Source organism: Polypterus senegalus, chromosome 4, assembly GCF_016835505.1.
Source record: "Polypterus senegalus isolate Bchr_013 chromosome 4, ASM1683550v1, whole genome shotgun sequence".
Classification (NCBI taxonomy): Eukaryota; Metazoa; Chordata; class Cladistia; order Polypteriformes; family Polypteridae; genus Polypterus; species Polypterus senegalus.
This window is the reverse complement of record NC_053157.1, coordinates 224,169,674-224,182,958: the sequence shown is the minus strand read 5'-3', so window position 1 is coordinate 224,182,958 and position 13,285 is coordinate 224,169,674. Positions and strand designations below refer to the sequence as shown.

The 13,285-nt window shown below is 38.4% G+C and overlaps 1 long non-coding RNA gene across 1 annotated transcript; it reads right to left on the bottom strand.

Annotated features, from left to right (window-relative positions):
* Positions 1-4,340: 4,340 nt before the first annotated feature.
* Positions 4,341-10,286, bottom strand: LOC120528069. Its single transcript, XR_005633459.1, has 3 exons — positions 10,206-10,286; positions 7,067-7,209; positions 4,341-4,447 (listed from the first exon to the last, which is right to left on the bottom strand). It is a non-coding gene; the product is annotated as an uncharacterized LOC120528069 (long non-coding RNA).
* Between the last annotated feature and the right edge of the window lie 2,999 nt (positions 10,287-13,285).

Genomic DNA, 13,285 nt, shown 5'->3' with positions numbered 1-13,285 from the left:
TTATTAAAAACTAGGGAGAATTACTGCACCTTTGTGGTCAGATGATGTACCCTGAGTCTTCTCTTCAAGCTTTACAGAAGGCTACTTGTATAAAATTAAAAGTCTCACAGCGCCAGTTAATAAGCAGACCGCCTCTTTACAGGCTTCAAACACAACACTGGATATAGCCGTGTTACCTGAGGCTGAAATAATCATTGAGGAATGAGAGCATGGAGAGAAGTAATGAAAAATAAATGTTCTTAAATACTGTAGAGAACAAATCAAAGAATGTTATGATCAAACACTTCAATGCATCTGTGAGATTGTAATTCAGGTAGGAAATGAGCAGTTCTTCTCCGTGTTATGGAAAAATAAATAAGATTCCTCAGTCTTCGTCCCTTCATCCATAACTGTCAAAGGTATCAATATATAAATAATACTCTATCAGATCTCTGTTTCTCGTGTAGATATGTGTCTGTGCTCACTGGGCAGAAGCAGACACCCGCTTGACATCTCAAACACAGGGCAGCCATTTCATCTTCTTGAACGAGCCTGTCAGGCCGTTTCACTCCTCTTGCCATCTTCAGCATTTTGTCTTCCTTTGCTGCTAATAACTTTGTGAGAATCTGAAACATTTTGTGTATAAATATTTATCTATCATGTATTTTAAATGCCTGCTTCTTGTGAAAATTTATTTGTATGTTCCTAGTGTATGTTGCTTGTTTTGTTTTTTTTTTTTGCTTTTTTTGACTTTACAATGTTTTCCCTGAAGAAAGTAGTATTTTAAAATTTGAGTTTTGCTTATTTAAAGAGAACACAACATCTTAAATTTATAAATACAGAATATATAAGTTATGGCCACTGGAAATGGATATAGAATAAATGATGGAAAAGTAGGCATATGTAGTTTAACATCACTAAATTTACTAACAAATAAAAAGAATGGCCATTATTGCTGATATGCAGGCCTGATTGATGACCATATGAATAACCAAACTAATGAATCAGTGGTAGTTGGGGTCCTTGAGCACTGCGGAGATCTCATCAGACATGACGGGTAAGATGGAGTCAAAGAAAGTTGCGGCGACCAGAACACTGGAGTGAGCAGGCTGAAGGTGTGGAGAGCAGATCAGATGTACCTGCTTATCCCTCTCGTGAGTGTCAGTTAACAATGATAGCTTATTCATAAGTAGAGTGTGAATGAAGTGTGGCAACTGTCTAAGTTTATAGGTTTGCAACTAATAGTAGTTTTAGCAAAAACTTTAGTCACATTATTCTTCTTGGTATCCACAGAGAGGCCTATTCAAGTTTACATGCCATTACCATTTGCTATTGTAAAGTCTGAACATCACAGCTGAATATCACCATTCCATTCCTCCATAGACGACTTGTACAAATAAAATGTGTGATGTGTTTGTTACATGGACAGCTGCACAAAAGATAAATGATGTGTTAAACTAGAAGGCATGGAGCTCAAATTCATTTTTAAAGTTCAAATTCTTAGTCTTTGCTAAGAGACTGTTTATCTCTTAAATTTTTGAAGGTTAAGAAACATAAACAGGGCGGCACGGTGACGCAGTGGTAGCACTGCTGCCTCGCAATAATGAGACCCAGGTTCGCTTCCCGGGTCCTCCCTGCATGGAGTTTGCATGTTCTCCCCGTGTCTGCATGGGATTCCTCTGGGTACTTTGGTTTCCTCCCACAGCCAAAAGACATGCAGGTTAGGTGCATTGGCGATTTTAAATTGTCCCTAGTGTGTGGGGTTTGTTTCCTGCCTTGCGCCCTGTGTTGGCCTGGATTGGCTCCAGCAGACCCCGTGACCCTGTAGTTCGGATATAGCGGGTTGGATAATGGATGAATGGAAGAAATATACATACATAAATAAATAAATGTGTTACTTATCAATAAGAGCTATTGTACCATTGGTGTTCTGTGACATCAGTGATTTGCTTCCTCACCCTTCCTGTTACCTAAAATCCAAAATTACCTAATTTTAGCAGTAAAGAGACTCTGAGATGGACAAGGTGTCTTAATCTGGAGCAGAAATAAATGTAAGCCAGTACTGAGGTGTGACTGCAGAAAGGGAAGAAATTAAAAATATAAGGTTTACAATTATCTTAAAAACTGTAGCACACAAATCAAAGAATGTTACGCTTAAACAGTTCAGTACATCACTGAGTGTTACTGCCTGAAATTTGTTGTAACTATGGCTGCTCTTGACCAGACTTGAACAAAGAAAACAACTCAAAAATAAGAAACATAGGCTGTTATTATAAGGGGAAAAAGGACAGCAGGGGCAGAAACCCATCCTGGCAGCTCTGGGACAGGCAGACAAACACTCGACACACTCAACACACATTCTCTCAGTCACATTCTGGCCAGTTTAAAGTCACCAATTAACTTTGGGGATGTGGATGGAAAACTGGAGTTTTGAGAGCAAAACCAACTGAAACACACAGAGAAAATGCAAACTGCACACAGAAGAACAATCAGGCAGGAGATTCTCACCAAGAACGCTGGACCATGACACACATCAGGACCCCACAACAGTCTCTCCTCTAGTGACACACCTTTACCCTTTTAAACACAACGTCCTCAATCAGATGAAATCCTGACCAATTATTTTTCTCTAACATCCACAAATCACTTTATTTCTCCGCATTGATTGTCTTCCATTGTTCTATGTTGCATTTTTTTGTCTATCCATTAAAACTGTAAAATCTCTAAAAATTGCCACTCCCTTCCGTTGTCCCCCAGTTCAGATATTCATCATCCCATCAGTCAGATGTCCACTTTCATCTTTGACACCTTGGACTTGCTTCATGTTCCTCGTAAAGAAGCAAAGATGACACGTCTGACAGACAAATGAATGCAATCTCAGTATGTTCAGTGAGAACTTCTTTTAATAAAATTTTACATGTGACCCAAATGTCATTTTGTCCTTGATTTAGTTTGACTTGTTTCATTTAAAATATGTTGTGTAGCAATGTACATCTTCACAAATGGCATCTATATTTCAGAGTCTATAAAGATTAAAAACTTCAAAAACTAACAATGAGAGACACATTGAAGGGGGCCTCAGTGCTTTGGGTGGGCCTGACTGAGACCTGCACACACAGAAATGTCACACGTGACTACTGAGTTATAAAAGGAGTGTCAGCACTGATGAACTCAACTTTGGTGCTTTGAAGACAGGATCTGAACAAATAAAAGGCAGACATTTTAGATTTATGAACTGAATGATAAAGCACTGTGGTCAGCTCCAGGGTTATCAATAAGACAATCAGTTAAAAGTGAAATAAGAAATGGAGACGGGAACAGATGGGGATTTTCTGAAAGATGGGAGTAGATTTTGTGTCTGCTGTAGAATATTAGTTTATATGTTTAAAAAACGAGAACATTTACCACTCATGTAGTGAATCACTTAATCCAGTTGTAGAGTAAAGCAGGCTGGAGCTCATCATGGCAGTGACCATCATAGACGGAGCACCAGTCCATTGTGATGAACACTTACTCACACACTCATTTTCAGTCATGCTGGGCCAGTTTACAGTGACCATGATTATGGGATGTGGGAGGGAAGCCAAAGTAAGCTGGAAAAAACTCCACAAGAAACAGTGAGCTGGTCAGGATGGGATTTGAACTGAGCTAATGGAACTGTGAGGAAACCGCACTAACCACTGAGCCACACTTTTAAAAAGATTTAAAAGTTAAAAGATGCCAATGCTCAGTCAATAATCAGCTGCTGAGTATGTTAGTGACCAACAGGAGGACACACAGACCTTAAAAAATAAAAGTTCAAAAAGAGAAGTCTTCAAAAAATCAAATCACACAGACATTTTAGTGATGGACTGGTTCTAGCAAACTCCATAAAGAATCCTCCATTAAACTGACAAACAAGCATTTCACATAAACTTGTCTAAAAAGCTAACCTCAAATGATCTTGTCAAGTTATTTAGACCCCCTAAACATTGTCAGGCTTGTTGATTCATTTGGGGTCTTTCAGGTTTGGTGAACCAAAGTGTAAATGCAACTTCTCTTGGTGGTCACATCAGACAAGTATTCAAGCAAAGTGTAAATGTGACTACTGAGGGGGACAATGTGACAGTGGGGGAGCTCTACAGCACACTACTCTTGTCCTTTGTCACTCCCACCTGTGCTCTTTTTACAGATCCATTTGTTTGGCATGGCACACTGGGTAGGTTTGAGACGTCACCTGTTAACAGGCACAGCCTGTGGCTGAGTTTACTGGTGTCCAAAGGGAATCTGTGAAGAGAGAAAAGAGTGAGTGTGAGACACCTGAGAGATGATACAACAGGTCTGTCTGATAAAAAGGCTGAGAACAAGAAGACCACCTCTGTGAGTCCAACAGGGTCCCATCCTCCCAGTGCCAGCCTGACTCATTCTTCAGTCCAATCCAGTAGCTGCCCTGCACTGCCAGACTCTTGATGTGTTGTGTAACTTTGTTCTGCAGGAGAAAGAGTGACATCACATCATAATGGACTGAACAGCTGATAGTGAACACCCCACTGTCATTGTGTTGGGGTGAAGAATAGTGACTGGCGATGCCATGTGTGACACTGGAGTGACAAGCTGAGACGCTGTGACAAACTGTACTTTTATTAGTAGTTTCTGTGCTGCATGAATCTCAATGTCGCTAAATTGTAAGACCTCATAGATAAAACTCGTTGTGTCACTTTCTTTACTGATTTAGTCACAGATTGCTCTATTGGGTAATTCATAAGTGACATTCACAATCAAGCATTATTTAAAAAAATAAAAAGCGCAGTGTGCTGTGAGGCCTGTGATGAGCTGAGTGAAGGAAATTCAAACCCTGATGTGCTTCATGAGCTTCTGTGTGCACAGCCTGCCATTGTAGATGAAATGTTAATCACTAATTGGACTTGTACGGACCACCCTGATGGGGACCACACACTGCTGCTCAGGTCTGATAGTTTGCACTGCTGATGTCTTTTCATATTTGATGTTTTCTTGATACTCACCACATTATGTTCTGTGTGTTATAACTTCATACAATGTGATAAGCTTCAGACAAATATAGTTATGTAAATTAACAGTAAAAGATGTTATATCAAATATACACTTGAGTGTCAAATGGAGCAGGAACTGCATTTCATGGAATTCATAAGAAAAACAGAAGAGTAGTATGGTAATTATTTCATGGCTTGTATAAAATGTGATTAAGTGAACTTGTTTATTGTTGTCTTACTCTAAATTACAAGTGAAAACTTTTATTTGATAAAGAACAACACACAGTGCTTTACTGAAGTTTCATTGTGCTACAAATATTTTTGGTGCTGAAATCCAGGAATTCACAAAGCAGAAGTAGAACTGGGGAGCAAATAGAAATAGACGCATGATTTGAACGAATGAGGAGAAAGCAAAGGATTGTATGAACGTCCATGAGGAAGATTGTGAGCCACCCTGAGAGAGAAGAAAAGAAGAGGACTTTAGATTGTGAGTCACTTAGAGAAATGTCATCAATTCAGTCAACCAAGGAAGAATAACTGGTAGAAATAATAAAGAAATCACAGAGGAGACTGCGATGGCTGATCTGAAGGTGGAGAAAGCAAGCATTGAAGATTATCAAGACAGTGTAACTATGTGGAGAAGTCGAGTGGGCAGAATGATAGAAAATAACCACAAACCAGTGAGTGACTGTGGATGACCGAGTGTTGTAAGTGAGAGGAGAGACAGAGAAAGCACTAAATCAGCACTCTGTTAAGATAACAAAGCTGATAATAAATATGTTTAATGGTAAAGTAAGTTTTGTCAAGGATTCTGGAGCCAGTATGAAACATGATTAATAACAATGATCACATTCCACCTGCCTGAAATCACACTTAACTGGCACAGCACTAAAGGGTATGCTGGGGATCACATTGAGGGACAGCAGTTACGACACAGCAATTGGTCTGCAGCAGAACAGATTTGGAAGAAAGGACATTGTAGTAAATGCATACGACAGAACTGTTTAATTTAAACATATTAAATGATCATCAGACATTACAGCCCTAAGGCAGCAACAGGATGAATGCGGAATCCCCAAGGGTGCAATGTGATACCTACAGTGGTCTGTTTTGCCCAATATTGTTGAGGATGATATCAGACAGCATGACACTTGATTACCCTCGGCAGACAGTTCAGATGGTGAAGGGCTGAGCTTTTAAAATTCCTTCAAAGGGAAGTTGAAAGCAGGGAATGAGAACTTCAAATGAGCATATTTGATAGCTCACAGAATGAGATTCAGTCAGCCCAGAAACAAGGCCATTACCATGTGCTGAAATGAAAGGTAAAAACTAAACCTGCCATCATCAACTGCACTGCATACAACTGGCACTCACTCCTGCTTGTTTTGTGACAGTGCAAATCATGAGGCAGAACATCGCCCTGATAATCCAACAGCTGGACAAAATGAGAAATTCCCGAAAGTAAGGAAGATGTTTTATTTGTTTGAGTCCCATACACATAGCAAGGTTTTGCAAGGCCATGGGAGTTATATAAACTAAATGTGGAAACAATCACTACTAAGAGTGGGTGACACAAAATAAGACAGATGGACTTAAGAAATGGACTTGTACATTCAGATACTGTTCTCACTTTATCTGGGACTGTTTTAAGAAGACATGTCCAATTAATTTAGCCTTTTTGAGATCAGTGCTAAGTTCATTGTGTGGGTGGATGATGTAACTTTATAGAGTTTGATAATATGCAGGCTAATATAGTTGTTTTAATTAATAATAAAAGATTAAACTGTTACACAGTTGTTTATGTAGTATAAAATATATGCTTTTTTGGATAAAATGATTAAGTGAGCTTGTCTACTGTTGTGTAATGCTAATTTAAAAGTGAAGACTTTCCTTTTGTTCATAAAGAATGATGCATGATGCATTATTAAAGTTAAATGTTTCCACCCTGTGTGACAGAGTGAGCAGGACACAAAACGTTTCACAAGTAAGATTTGTTTCTAACTCTACACATTTGTGTCTGTCTCATTTTATCATAAATGCATCATCCCCATTTTAGCACACCAGTTCAGTAAAGACACATCATGTCTGCTCCTCACCAGCTCTTCTTCATCCTTAAACACTGCGAGGGTCGCCTGATGATTTGAACAGAAGTCTCTGCTGTTCTGCCAGTTTTTCTTCTCAGTAGAGAAATAGTAAGAGTTCTTTCCCAGAGTCGTGAAGTTGTTCTCATTTAGAGAGCCTGCAAAAATAAAAGGTTGTCAGACTCAGCTTCTTGGTGTGATGCTCACTCTTCGCTGAAGTTAGGGGTTACAGTTTCAATTTTAGGTGACATTTGTACACTTCTGTCAGCCCGGTGTCAGTGAGATTTCAGTTATTTCAGTTCTTTGAGGCACTGAGACAGAGAGAGAGAGACTGAATCTCAGATCTGTACATTTCTAAAATAAAATTAATTTTTAAACTATAGGAAGATAAAGTCAACACAAACTCAAGCAATTACTACTAATCCCTTGTATCTCAGTCTTGTGATTCAGCACATTTTCAGTTGTTCCTGTCTTTTGTCAGAAATCTCATTTCACGATCAAATGTCAGTTGTTTTGTCAGATTTAAATGGATGCTCAGTGTCCACTCTTACAGTTATCAGGCTGTCTCCTTCCATAACTTTCTGTGAGTCTGTTGTGAGACGGCCAACTGTTAATATTATGATCCTCAATTATCAATGATGCAAGTGCAGTAATAATACTGCAAGAAAATCTGAATATAGGAGACCATCCTTTCTCCTGTTTTATTACACACTGTGGTGTTTATTCTAATTAGGGGTTAGTTAAAGTAGGCAGGAGCTCACGCTGACTGTACTGACTGTGGAGGAGAAGAAGATTCTTGAATGATTGGCTCAGGGCAGCAATTTTTGTTCCTTAACAAAGTCTTTCAGGCCTTTGACACCTCAAGGTACCATTACTATAAACTAGTGGCTCAGCAGGGCATTTCCCATAATTTTACATGTATTATTTTAAGAACCTACTGGGCATAACAATTTGAATCCACTTTTTAATTGTTTTGATCTCCTAATGAATTTAGTTGGTTTATAAATGTGGGCAAATAAACTTATTTTATATTTTCTGTTATTTGTTTCATTATTTTACAACAGTATGACCCACACCCGACCCACACCCCCATAGGACGTATTTATAAATATGCAGTGAACAGACAATGGCCGCTGTGACATGCAGCTTGATTAAGCACTTTTGATAACATAGGTAGCTAGATGGCTGATTAGGAATATCAATCTGTCCACACAACTGTCATTTTGATCTTAAACTTGTTCAGCAAATTGTCTTCTCACCCATTCTTCCATTTTTATCCATTTCACCCTGATGTTTATCATTCAGGCCTCCACCTTTGTACCCTTGTTAAATGCTTTATGTTAACACTCATTATAAAAACCTTCCTAAAATAAAAACAAGCTAAAATTGCTAAACCAAACATATATCCAAAATAATTTGGTAAAGGAGTTGGTGTCCTCAGTGCTAGTGTGAAAAACTGAGCAAAAAAGTTCATTGGGCATCAGTAACAGGATAACTCATAAAATATTAGATGGAATCAGAGACAGCTGGTGTGACCTCGACTTTGGACTGAGAAACTATAAAGCAGGTAAGCAGGCAGAAGGTGTGGTGAGAAGATCATCTTAACTCACTTGAACCCCAACTGAGTGACTGTCAGTTAAGAAATCACAGGACATTCATCAATTGTGAGGGAAGGTATGGAGAGAGAGAAGTGCATGCTGGGAAACTGGAGAAAATTCAGAGAAAAGGAAGAAAGTTTAAGGGGAAGAAAAAGAGAGCTGCAACACAATATGAGAAATTAAAATCAAATTGTAAGAAAGTGGAGAAGAAGACTGAAATGAGGCCAAAGAATACAATGTGCAGTAACAGATATTTGAATGAGAACAGATGTTGGAATTTTATTTGAATTTGTTCAAAGTATAAAATTATGGAACCCGCTGAAAGATTTGTTTAGCTTCTTAAGTTAGGTTCGCTCAACTTTCACCTCTGACAATGTTACATAAAAGACTGACAAAAGAACAGATAAACTAGTACTGTGATACAGCAGGTCAGAGCTGTTAAAAGTTTGTCTAAATGATTAGTCACATAATTCCTGGACACCAACAGCTCTTCAGCATCTCCACAAAGGCCCATTCCAGACCAAAAAATGTGAAATTGGAAACAATTCAGCTAAAAGAAAACAAGTCCTAAGCGAAACAACATAAGTGCTGAAACAGACAAAGGAAATTTAAAAAAAGGAAGAGCGGGAAAGTTAAGAGGAAGAGCAAAGGCTACAAACGCAGCAGCTGAAAAGTAAAAGGCTAGGAATGCTGGGATTTTTGATTTTGCTCAAAAGAGATGAGATTATGCAAAACTCTGAGAAACTTTTTTAAGTACTGAGATTAACATCCCTTGATCAGTCAACTGCAGAAAGAAGCTTGATGGATGAATGAGTCAGTATTCTGGAAAATATAAGTTAATCGTAAAAGCTTTAGATTTGTGTAAATGTTTATTCATGTCATGCCGGACACTCACAGATTTTCAGTAATTACAGGAAGGTCTGCTCCATCTTGACGGTGACTTGTTTTTATTCATCTTGTGAAGCCTCCTATGGCCATGTATCATGGACTGACTTGTCTGTTCACAAGTCCACCACATTATGATATGATCAGTCAACCAACATTTATCACAAATCACTGGTGAGGAGAGGGAATTAGCGTTTTATTAGATGGAGTCATGCTTAAAAATGAAAGGCATGAACCATCAGCACAGGGACGCGCTGGTCTGAAATGCAAGACATGTTTATTACATAAAGAGCTGAAAAGGACTTGTTTGTGAAAATATTGTGAAATATTGTCAGAGTTGAAGACAGACAACATGGGGAAGACTGGCTTATGTGTGAAAGCAGTTCCTTGATTTCAGGTAGAGCTTTACACATTGAAATTTAGTCTGTCAGGTGTGGTGTTGAGCAGCTCAAATTTAATTGACTTATGTTTGGTGAGGTTTACATTTTAATTTCTCTTTAAACTCTTGAACTGCAAGGCACAGAAGATGTAAAATAATTTATTAAATAATTAAATATGCTAGCATTCCCAAAATTCATTTTGTTTAATTAACAGTTATTGAGAGACTGAGCCTATGTTGGTACAAATAAAAAACAACATCAATTATAAATAAATACACAGAATTACTGCACCTTTCGTGTTGTGTGAGGCAGCCTGAGTCGTATCTTCATTTTTTGTAGGAGTCTTGTTACCTAAAATCAAAAGTCACACAGCATCAGTCATAAGCAGACTGTCCATTTACAGGCTTGGTGAGTTCACAAACACCACTGGATGACCGTGTAACCAGGAGCTGAAATAAATGGTGAGGAATGTGTTTGTGAAGGGAAAAAATGAAAAAGAAATATTCAGTTATATCTGAAATACTGTCGTGAATAAACCTCCATCTTGCTTATCTTGTCAAAACTCTTTTTCCTTCATATATGGTTCAACACTCATCCCATTCCATTGCATCCTCTCATACAAATCTGCATCTCTTTAATTCACATTTTGACAGTTTCTATTCTCTTATTAATTTTATTCCTTTGTTTCTGAAGCCTAGGTTTTGTCTGATTTATTTCATACTCTGTTTATTCCTCTCCTCACTTTTTTCTTCTCATGTGTTGCTACCTCTTTCTTTCTTTGTCTCTTAATGCACTTTTGCTGACTCAACTTTCTTCAACCAATGCTGTCAAAGGTTTCAATACCCAACTAGTCTTTCTCTGTATATAAAATCCAATGTCTGTCTGTCTATCTGTCTGTCCGCTTTTCACTAGAAAACTACTTTTTTCTATAATTTGCTTGAACATTCTGGTTGGTTTTGCAACCTCTCTCATTGCGCTAAGTACCAGAGTTCACTTGCGGTACCGAGAGAGATGCATTGGGCCGAGGGGAAGGGGCCGGGGCCCTCCTCACTAACGCTCCAGCCTCAGAGCATATCTTACATCCGCTTAGCTAGTGAACGAGAGAACTACTTAATGGATTTAGATCCGTTTTGTTTTTCTAGAATTTGCTTGAACATTCCGGTTGATTTTGTGAATTCTCTCATTGTGCTAAGAATCATAGTTCACTTGCAGGAGCAATATATTCATGCCAATCCAAGAGAGAGGCTGCGGGCCAAGGGGAGAAGGAGGCGGCGTGACATCAGGAGTGGGGAGCCAGGCAGGGCTCTCCTCACTGTCCAGTTTCACTTCTATGCATGTGAAGCTCGGGTGAACAGCTAGTACAGTGGTACCTTGTTGGGATAATGGTGTTTAAAAATTGGAGTTTTTGCAGTCTATTAAATAAGTCTCATAATATTTTATTTGTATTTTTTCTGTGTATATTAGATGGAGCTTTTAAGTGAATAAATTATTTGACCGTGACTATTGCAATACTAAAAGGGTTAAAAGGGAAAACTAGTATTGCTTATAATTGTGGGCTTTTGACCAAGAGTACAGCAAAAAGGTATGGAGAAAGTTAAATGCAGGCAGAGAACAAGAAGGTGTTTTAGCTCAACAATGGGTGCAGAGACAGGTGAATGAAGACAAGTATTCGAGGAGCTCATGAGAACGTAAAAGATTCAGAAGGCACTGTCGCCAAGTTTAAGATGACTTTAGGAAAGGAGTCCATTATATCTGTTCTTCTTTTGAACTGTTGGCTAAATAAACTGAAGGGAATAAACAGCATTCTGACACAACATTAAATTCTGGGATGTAATTAGACATACTAATACATAGAATTCTGGGGAAATAGGCAAATGTACAGCAAATGATAGGAAGAAGTGTTACCTGTTATGCTTAAGCTCAAATAAGCTAACCAGTGTGTATATGCCTGTAAGGAAATGTGAAATGGAGGCTTTCGGTGACTTTATATTTAACTTGTACCTCCTAATTAGCTTAAAGTAACATCAGGTTGACAGAAGAGTGAAACTAAGGATCATTACCCAATAGTTAATTTTTTGGCTAATGTCAGTTACTACAAATAGCCATCAAGCCACAGTATAAATGAAAACGCCAATTGGTTTGCCGCAGATGTTATTCAGCTGTCAAGAGGGATGGGACAGAAAATATGCCGCCTTTGAAAATGGAACAATGATGCAGATTTTTAACATGAGAAGATGAAATATGAAGATATACTGAAAATGACATGCCGTCTAAGGAGGAAAGCACAGAGTCAGTTATGAAATAAACACGTAAACCTTCTTCATTTTGGTGCATCTTTTAAGGATGCCTTGAATTTGATTAAGAAGGATGAAGTCTTTAAATTACCCGGATATTTCTCTCCTGCTTTTGCTGACTTTTTTGACTTCTGGAATTAATGTCTGGTCTCTCTTCAAATGAACATAAGTAACGATTAAATTGAAGTTTGAATATTTCCCTCATTGAAATTTGACTTTTTTATTGATATCATTTGCCTCAGTGTGCTTGTTTGGTGATTTGTAATTTTTTTAGCTCTTTCAAAGGTAGTGAATGACCATGATGGAGTGTGTCTTTTATTTTGATTTGTGCAGCTCTTTTTGGGGACGTGTCAGGTGCAGAAACCTCTTGGCCCCTGTAAAGGAATTCTTGATTGCTCTGTTTTGAAGCTGAGGTTGTCAGCCTTGGCCATATTGTTTAATTTGATTTGTATGCTTCAAATGTCAGTAACGAGTGGATGTCATGGGTTGTACATGTAAATCAAGGCTAATAATTTAGGCATTTCCAGGACTCACTTTCCCACCAATATAAAAAGAACTTTAGAGGTTAAAGTGCCTTTCCTGGACTTTTTTACACCCCAAAACAGTCAGGGACCCTGAGCACTGCTGCCCAGTGCTGGCTAAAAAGGATATTATCAGAAATCAGTAACTGGATAAAACCTGGGAGGTAAGATGGAGTCAGATACAGATAGTATGATTAGGACATGAAAAAAATGAGAAACTGCAGAGGAGAAGAGCAGGGAGAAAGTGTGATATGCAGATCAGATTAATCTGTTAATATCTCCAGTGAATAACTGTGTCAGTTACAAATCACAGCCAATTCATCAGCAAGGGTGGGAATTTTGTGTTACTTCCTGTATGTTAAGTTGGTTCTACATTTGTAGCTTTACCACCACCTAGTGGCCTTCTATTGTATTTTTCCCTGTTTGACAGTTGCCTCATGTTACAGTATGTTGAGAGATGAGGACGTTATTCTTACCATTAAAAGGTTGCTCTTCATCTGTATGCAAACTTAACAGAGTGGTTGGTAAGTTAGGAGGGGGTGGAGCGAATAGGCCA